This window comes from Centruroides sculpturatus, unplaced genomic scaffold (genome assembly GCF_000671375.1).
Source record: "Centruroides sculpturatus isolate CEXI.00-Female unplaced genomic scaffold, Cexi_2.0 scaffold350, whole genome shotgun sequence".
Taxonomy (NCBI): domain Eukaryota; kingdom Metazoa; phylum Arthropoda; class Arachnida; order Scorpiones; family Buthidae; genus Centruroides; species Centruroides sculpturatus.
The window spans coordinates 295,977-305,855 of NW_019384643.1; the positions used below are offsets into that span (position 1 = coordinate 295,977).

The following is a 9,879-nucleotide window of genomic DNA, read 5'->3' on the forward strand; positions in this document are numbered from 1 at the left end:
TTCATATACAACAAATTATTCCTTGTAATTTGCCTGAAAAAGTTTGAGACCACGATTAAAAAAAAGCCACAAAAACAAAACATAGTAGGAAAAACAATGTTTAATACTTGGTACAGGATTCTTCTCCTTCCCAATTCATCACCAAACGATTATTGATGCTAATGTATGAAATTCCATTTAATCAATGCAAGATGTGTGATTACCAGAGCCCCTTTGGCCGCAAATTTAAAGTCTTTTAATCTTTAAAATTGGCGTTTCCGCTTCCCTGGACGAGGACCCAGGGGTAGGATTTGTGGGAAGCGTGTGTTCGGGTTGTTTCATTGTGTCGAATTACACAGAACAAGGCGCTTGACGTGTAAGTGCGTGAGTGCGAGAATTCGAGTAAAGGTTAAACGGTGTATATCTTCGTGTACAGTGGTGTTATGTCCGTGCGTGTATGTGTATGATCGAAGAACATCTTCGGCATGTCTATAAATAGAAAACAGTAAATTACGATACGAGAATAAGATGTGTTAAAAAATGAAACGAAAGAGTTCTTACCATCGGAAAATATTCACTTGTACGATAAATGATCACTTGGTCCTCTTTGTGGTAAAGTTGGGGAGGGAGATTCTTCTCTCTCCCAAATGTTCCTACAAAACACAAAGGTGTTTTGTAGGAATCTTGACTGGATCTTGTAGCTTTAATGATTGACGCCCGATCCCAAAAGACCTCGATATTCTGTTTGGCAAAGGCAGCAAGCACCGTAGAGTCTACGTTTTTATTTACCGAGTGCTTATGTTCAGCAATTCTTTAAGTTTCTCATGGTTGCCAAGCAATAGAATATCGAGGTCTTTTGGGATCGGGCGTCGATCATTAAAGCTACAAGATCCAGGCAGGCCATAAAACATCTGGAAAAACTAGAAATTCACAAGGCGCACTTGCACACAAACTATATTAATCATAGGGATGCTGACGGATTGTCATCGGCATGGAAATCCTTCTGTGATGAGTTGACGTAGTTTATGTAAGCGGGAAGAATAATTAAGATAATTTTTACTGGATGTATATATTTTATTTTATTTTATTTATTTATTTCGATTTAATTAACTTGTATAATTTTTGCAATTATTTAAACTTGGTAAATGTTAACATACATTTATGTAACCGCTTTTTGAATTTTGTTTTACGTAATTTCGAATTCTTCGTTCGATTCAAAACGAAAACTGAGGATGATCGCTTAAAGCGTTCGAAAGCGTTTTTAAGATATTAAAAAACGATTTGCTGGATTATTTAAAGGTTTTGATTTTATTTATATAGTGTAGTTCCAGTAAGAAAGTATTTTATTTATTTATTTATTCATTTATTACCTAAGGTCAAGATTATTACCTTAATCAGACAACCTTTCTTCTCGAACAGTGTTACGAGAAGAGCGAAGGACCTGACCTAGCCTAGGCTAACCCAACGAACCCTAACCGGAAGCTCAATCCTCATAACAGCTGTTTGGAAAGAAAAGTCGGCCGAATGTCACGTCCGGTGAAGAAACGTGTCAAGTCAGTGGGTCACGTCAGGGTAAGAGAGGTCACGTCCGTTAAAAGGTGTCATGTCCGGGTGAAAAGTGTCGAATCCGGTAAGAAAGTCGCATCCAGGTGAAGAAGAGGAAATCGAACAAGATCACCGCCTAGGCCTAAGCAACCGCAGCCGTCCGCAGCAACAAAACCACGGACAGCACGGTCCCTCGACTTCGGGGGCTCTCTCCTCCGACTCCTCCCCGTTCCGACTTCGGCAAGGCGATGGCGTCGCCTTCGCGGACGAACGGGCAGAACGCGACCAAACAGAAAGTGTCAGCTCGGATGATCCGTCACTTTCAACATCCTCCACAGCAAGGTCTGTGGCCGGATGACCCCCGAAGACCTCGGCCAAGCGCACTGGACCCAGGGTGTAGCGTCGCATCATCCCGACTCCGGGAGGATGCCACGCCACGCGCACTTGGCGAAGGTCTTCTTCACCCGCTACCTGTCGCTACTCGTCGAGCCCTCGCTCCTCCAACGGCACGGAACCCTCACCCTCCGGTGCCACCGCCTGCCTCCGCCGGAACCGCCTCCAACAACGCACCAACGTCTTCATCCTGTAAAAAAGAAAATTTGCAATTAGTCCAGTGAAAACAAAAACTTAAATTAATGCTTAAATTCTTCCGAGTAAAAGCAAACTGTTTACCACAGCCGCTGTTTTAAATCTAAAAGATTCGAATCCGACCATCGAACGATGTGCCGAGATGTCTTCTGGGACCGATTCTCCAAGTAACATTAAATAAATTCTTACGTCTAGGATCAATACGGACTAAAACACACCTAAAAAATCTTCAATCTTCTCTGTAAAAGTCTTTAAACCGTAAAAAACAGCACGCAACCGAAGAGCGAAAGAAAAGCACGTCGGATTACAAAGAGAAACTAGTGATGTAACGAATATTCGGTTACTATTCGGTATTCGGCCTATTCGGCCTATTTTTTGCTATTCGGCCGAATACCGAATACCTAAAGATAGGAGTAAGAAATAACAAAAACACAATAAATTAATCATTTTGGTATTTAGATTTAATGTTATAGAGTTAGTGTTGTTTGTTTATATTTATTTATAACTTGTAACATGCACAAAATAAAAAAAAAAATAATATTAGTCANAGTCTTCTCGGCAGATATTGCAAAAGCAGTAAGAGGCCAAAGAAGAAAAATTCGGTCGGCATAATGTTTACAAAAGTGATCAAAGTCATCACAACACTAACCAAACTGCAAAAAAGATTCCTGTCAAAAGCAAAGAAATTTAGTTTGCACAGAGAGAAAGCTGAGCAAAAAGTCTTGTTCTGCTTTAAACCAGGAGTTAACTTCCAATGCTTGAAATGATTGGAGATATGAAGGTCCCTGTTTGACCAGTAGCTCATACTTACATCACCACCAATACCCTCATGTCCTGGCATCCACAAGAGAGAAACCATTGCAGATAGCCAACTCATTGAGCTGAAAACAGCACTCCCAAACAAGTATTGAAATAATCTGACAAGAGTCACATGCCATTAAGGTAGCCTGACTATTAGAAGCAATGTAGATAATCTTATTAAGAGGATCTCTATGTAAAATAGTGCAACGTACCAAATAATACAGTAGAGCATTGATTATCCGAAACATCAGTTAATCGAAAGCGTTCCAGTCGGCAAATTTAAATTTCCGCTATTGCTGTGCAATCTTTGGCCATGTCTTGGGCTACTCCAATATTATTTTTGTTGGGGTGCTTGTTTTAGCTGGCATGACCATGAGAGGGTACTTATGGACATGCCAGGATTTGAATGAATTTCAACATGGGATAAGTTAATATATTTTTTTTTTTTACATAATCGGTTATCCGAACAATCCCAGTCCCAAATTGTTTCGGATAATCAATGCTCTATTGTAGTTAGCAACTACCGTGTTTCCCCGAAAATAAGACATCCGCAGAAAATAAGACCTAGCACAGATTTTGCTGAATTGCGAAATATAAGACCTCCCCCTGAAAGTAAGACCTAGCGAAGTTTTTTTTTAGTTGTAACGGTCATCGACAGATGGTTGAAAGTGGCCGTTGGCTTTTTGAAAGTACAGCCACCGATTGGTCAGCAGACAATTACGCCACACGGCACGATTTGCATAAGACTATGGCTTGGGAATCACAGATTTGCATAACGTTANCTGCGATTCGTCATGCGTGACGTATTTCGAACAAACGTTAAAAACGCGTCAACAATGTTCGAATTTCGTAAAAAATCAATTTTTTTATTTTTTTTAAATTAATTAATTTATAATTATTTTTCTTTTTTAAATTTGATAAATAAATTATCTTCTGCATTTACATGTCGACCGTGGAGAGGTTAAATCTTTATAATACGGCCGAACGAAAATTAAGTCCGAGACAAAGGGAGATCGACACAGACCATTCTTTCTCCTTGAATTTCTGACTTTTTAAAGGATCTCTCCCCTAAATTCTTATATGATCGCTTTTGACACGTCCGCAACTTTGAAACTTTCGCTCGTACCATGATATTTTATTACCTGACTTACAACGCGACAATTTTTGCTTTGGAAGGAATGCTACATTTATTTCCAAATTTTGTCATTGTTGTCCGTCCGCGTGTCTTAACTTCGACAACGGAATTATATGAAATCCGAGACCAGATGTGGAAACTTTAGAGACAGGAGGCCCCAATTAACTATATATGATCTTCCGATTCAAACCGAAAGTCTCGTTTTTTCTTTCAATTCAAAACGTCAATTAACAGATGACTATTGTTAACGGAAAAGTGTGATGTACAGGGGCAAGCCACTACTAGCTTGAGATATTTTGTATTAAATGATTTCAAAATATGATTAAGAATTGCGTGTCACAATAGACAATTGCTTGTAGTTATCGTTTGTGAAAATATTTACGATGAAAACTAAATTTTGATCTTTGTCGTGTTAAGACGAACTAACCTTTTGTTCGTTATGTAGGAGACACTGAATCCGTGAGAGCGAATAGGCGAAATAAATAGAACTGTTTTAATTATCCATAATTAAGAAAGACGTGATAGATATTACTAGTCTGACAATTGGAAGAAGAAACCTTCACTTATAACTTTTTATACGTTCTCCAGCCTGACGAAATAGAGTCTGTCTCCTTCAAGTTAACTACGAAGGCTTTGTACATTTCTAACCTTTGAAGTTGTTTCTCTCGATGGCGTTCTTTTCATTTCTAAAGAGTGAGGAAATTGTAGGGTTCCTCTAAAAGCCTACAATTTCCTCACTCCTTACAATCCTGTGCTGACTACATCGGGCTATCTCCTTATAGATAGAACAGAGGGTCTTGTGTTGTGTTATGATAGAACATTCGGAAAGGATAGATATCTACAAACTGTTCGGGATAAGGACGGCATGAAAATAGTTAATGTGATAATTTCTTCAAGGAACATAAAAAAATGTACAGATAAACTTAAAATTTGTAGATTAACTAGTCATGGGAATTAGATGGTCTCACATATCCTTAAAGGAAAAGTATGATATACTGTACAGGGGCAAACCACTACTAATTTAAAATAGGCCCTCTTAGCGTCCACAGGGCAAAAAAAGTTCAAAAAAAAAAAGAAAGATTACTAAAAAGTTTTTAGAAGGCAACTGCACAACATGTATTGCATATAACCTTGTATATATATATTTCATAGATCATTGTTTTAATTTTGGGGTTTGCAGTATAGACGACGAGATGTTCGAGACTGTAAAGGCGCCATTCTTCTGTTCTGAGTTCTGTTCTGTTCTGGTTCGAGTACGAATCAGAAACTTCGGAACGTTTTTGAGGGCGATTTGTTCTGTATATGTCGGGCCTGTTTCTTGCCAATTTGTCATCGTGGACTTGGGCAAACACATGATAGGTCTTTTTGATTTTTTACATCTATCATCCTCTGGGTCTAAGAGGGTCTCTTCGTCAGACTTATTATGGGTTCGGCCTGGCCTATTTTAGGACAGCTAGATGATAAGGAACGGATTAATTGGGTTGATGGGAACAAGACAACGCAACACTGGGTGATATACATACAAGTACCGCGGGATTGTCTGACGGAGAACTTTCTATAGGAAATTGGCCCATATTTAGGTGTTAGACACGTGAAGGAAATCCGGAAAAACGGTTGTTGGCGGGACCTAAAACCCGCCACCAACAACTAGAGTTTAGTGGTTTTATCTGGTTGGCAACAGGCGGGCACTGACAAGTGACGAAGAAGGACGAAACCCGACATATACGCAGGGCCGGATCATCGCATAGACGAATGAGACAAATGTCTAAGGCCCGGTCAAACTGTCTATTTTGAAAAGATTTGTAAATAAGATAGTTTACTTTTCTGTTGGACAACTGTATAATACTGGTAAAACTGATAAAATATGATATTATTTAAATATTAACCAAAAAGGTTAAATTAAACAAGTAAAACGGCAAAACCGTATTTGGGACACGACTATGTCTCGGAGACAACACTAAGCAGAATCACTTTGACACTCAAGGCAGGTCTCGTTCTCATTATCCAATCTTCTTTGGTATCGCTGCTTTTGGGCACGATCGTTCAAACTTCGCCGGTCATGACCACGAGATCGTCCACGATACATTTTTGATGAAATTAAGCTTGTCGTTTCTGAGAACACTATACGAATTAGGAACTCTTTTGTAAACAATTTTGGAGCGTTTTTTTATCTGAAACTTGCTTCGTGATGTCCTTGATGTTTTTATTATACGTGAACTTGGTGATTTTTAACTGATTTGCCCGGGTTCTTAAGCTTTTGCCTCTTTCATAACTTTTAATTAGCCCTTCTATTGTACTCTTCCTATAACCCAAGTTCGAAGCTACATCTTTGATCCTATTAATCTCCTTAACCTTGNCCCCTTATCTAACATCTCTTCCCTCTTTTAGCATTAATTAGAATAAAAAACATAGGTTGTAAGGTAGTTTTAAGCACGCTAATCTTTGTGTATACTTTTATGATTTGAACCCCACGTATGTGAATCCTGAAAAGTGGTTTAGAAGATCCTTTTGTGTAACGATCTTGATTGTACTATACTATTGTATAAAAGTATTTACTAACAACACACCCGAGTTGGGACCTGATCTTTTTTTGTGTTCATACTGTATAAAATAAAGTTTGTTCTTTATGTTATAACTGTTTCTTATTCTTGTTGCGCTGAACCCTACATCAACCACCCACAGAAAGTTACATAAAACAAACTGACAAATCTATGAATCTGGCAAACAACTTAATCTCCTTCAGGAAAAAATCCTAAATCTGATCTGCTAAATCATAAGAGATATAGATGTTAGATAGCCACCAGGAATCAGGATTACCCTTAGTTTTGCACCAACAATGTCTTCAGTTCCCTTAGGAACTTTTGGGAGCAAGTGTACTTAGAACTGGGATATAATGCTTAGAACTGCCTACATCCATAGAATGCCACTCTCAAAAATGATGGGAACTGAAGAGCCTGCACCCACTGTCCTCTTCCATCTCCTCTGCTTTGCAGAATGTGACTGTACTCCAACATACTCTAAGGAACAGGTCTACCTTAGCTGAGGAAGACCTAGACCAACATCCTGGACTCACTAGTACCAAAAACAGAAGTAACAACGTCTCCTTGGACGCCTTGCTAATTCTCACTCAGAAAGTTTTTTCCTATACATCTATTGGTCATACCAAAACAAGTCTTTCACCAATGAAGTGTGTAAAAATTGGGTAAAGTCCAATTCAAGTTCCTGTTTCTAGTACTTTCCCAGCAAGCAGTGCTAAAGTACAAGAAAATGATGCTGTGGACAAACTGAATACCAGATCCATGCTTTTCAGAAATGTCTTCTGTTTTGGGGGAACATTGTCCTTCCTTGAAGACCATAACAAAATGGTATAAACAGTTTAATAGTAGTAATTTTAGTGTGGAGGATGACCCAAACTCAGGCAGGCCAGCAGAAGCAGTGATATCAGAAAATATAGCTGCTGTAAAGACAGGCAAATCACCTATCAGCAGATTCAGGAACTATTGGATATTAGCGCATCATCTGTTCACGACATTCTGCACAAGCACTTTGGATTCTCCATTCACTGAATGAGGAGCAGAAGCGTAACAGGATAGAATGTGGTTCTCTAATGCCTGGAGCCATGTCAAGGTAGACGATTTCATCTTGGTGTTGCGTTGTTTCAAGTGCTGCGGTTTTGGGCACTTCGCTCATGAATGTGGGAGCAAAATGAGGTGTAGCCACTGCACAAAGGAACATAAGTTTTCCGATTGTTCTGGTAAAGATTTCAAACCAATCTGCATTAACTGTATGATTTCAAACAAAAATCTTCCTATGGGGAAAAGATATAATACACAGCATAATGCCTATGACCCAATCTGTCCCACGACACAAAAAATAAAGACCAACATAATAAAAGTAACCAATTATGGGTACTAGCAACCAGTATATCCCACAAGTTTCAGCAGCTACCTCCAACATCGGGCATACCCAGTTAAAATCAACTTTACATCTCCTGCAAATAAATTTAGAGAAAAGCAAAGCTGCCACTTCCCAGCTCCTCAAAGATATTAGCACTATGGACATTGATCTAGTGACTGTCCAAGAACCCTACCTGATAAGCAATAAACCTGCCCTACTAGGAAGCTACAAAGCCTATTATCTTTCAAGTCAGGACCGCACAAATGCTATCATAATAGTGGCAAATCCACATCTAGACGTCCAGTTTATCCCGAACCTAAGTACCAAGTTTATTACTACTGTGCATNGGAGAGAGCCCCCGAAGTCGAGGGACCGTGCTGTCCGTGGTCCCTCGAAGAGTTCTTACCATCGGAAAATATTCACTTGTACGATAAATGGCCACTTCTTGGTCCTCTTCGTGGTAAAGTTGAGGAGGGAGATACTTCTCCCTCCCAAATGTTCCTACAAACACAAAGGCAGTGAGAAAACGAGAAGTTTATTCATTTATTACCTAAGATCAAGATTATTACCTTAATCAGACAGCCTTTCTTCCCAAACAGTGTTATGAGAAAAGCGAAGGACCTGACCTAGCCTAGGCTAAGCTAACGAACCCTAACCGGAAGCTCAATCCTCATAACAGCTGTTTGGGAAGAAAGGTCGGCCGAATGTCGCGTCCGGTGAAGAAACGTGTCAAGTCCGTGGGTCACGTCCGGGTAAAAGAGGTCACGTCCGTTAAAAGATGTCATGTCCGGGTGAAAAGTGTCGAATCCGGTAAGAAAGTCGCATCCGGGTGAAGAAGAGGAAGTCGAAGAAGATCACCGCCTAGGCCAAGGCAACCGCAGCCGTCCGCAGCAACAAAACCACGGACAGCACGGTCCCTCGACTTCGGGGGCTCTCTCCTCCGACTCCTCCCCGTCCAGACTTCGGCAAGGCGGTGGCGTCGCCGTCGCGGACGAACGGGCAGAACACGACCAAACAGAAAGTGTCAGCTCGGACGAGCTGTCACTTTCGACATCCTCCACAGCAAGGTCTGTGGCCGGATGACCCCCGAAGACCTCGGCCAAGCGCACTGGACCCAGGGTGTAGCGTCGCATCATCCCGACTCCGGGAGGATGCCACGCCACGCGCACTTGGCGAAGGTCTTCTTCACCCGCTGCCTGTCGCTCGTCGAGCCCCCGCTCCTCCAACGGCACGGAACGACAGACTCGTTCCGCGTCGTCCGAGGAACCCTCTCCCTCCGGCGCCACCGCCTGCCTCCGCCGGAACCGCCTCCAACAACGCACCAACGTCTTCATCCTGTAAAAAAGAAAATTTGCAATTAGTCCAGTGAAAACAAAAGCTTAAATTAATGCTTAAATTCTTCCGAGTAAAAGCAAACTGCTCACCGCAGCCGCCTTTTTAAATCTAAAAGATTCGAATCCGAAGCGCAAACGGTCGACCATCGAACGATGTGCCGAGATGTCTTCTGGGACCGATTCTCCAAGTAATATTAAATAAATTCTTACGTCTAGGATCAATAAGGACTAAGACTTACCTAAAAAATCTTCAATCTTCTCTGTAAAAGGCACGAAACCGCAGAAAACAGCACGCAATCCAAGAGCGAAAGAAAAGCACGTCCGACAGCAACGAGAAACACAGTCGAACTGCGATTCGTCATGTGTGACGTATTTCGAACAAACGTTAAAAAACGCGTCAACAATGTTCGAATTTCGTAAAAATTAGAATTTTAAAAAAAAATAAATTTTTAAAATTTTTTTCAATTAATTAATTTATAATTATTTTTCTTTTTTAAATTTGATAAATAAATTATCTTCTGCATTTACATGGTGCAGAATGTCGACCGTGGAGAGGTAAAAGACGATCTTTTTAAATTCTACGTCTCGAGGCTTGACCAT

At 40.5% G+C, this 9,879-nt stretch overlaps 1 long non-coding RNA gene across 1 annotated transcript; it reads right to left on the bottom strand.

Moving 5' to 3' along the window:
• Positions 1-307: 307 nt before the first annotated feature.
• On the bottom strand, positions 308-9,677 carry LOC111626059. Its single transcript, XR_002756824.1, has 4 exons — positions 9,519-9,677; positions 8,515-9,280; positions 8,352-8,446; positions 308-468 (listed from the first exon to the last, which is right to left on the bottom strand). It is a non-coding gene; the product is annotated as an uncharacterized LOC111626059 (long non-coding RNA).
• Positions 9,678-9,879: the final 202 nt, after the last annotated feature.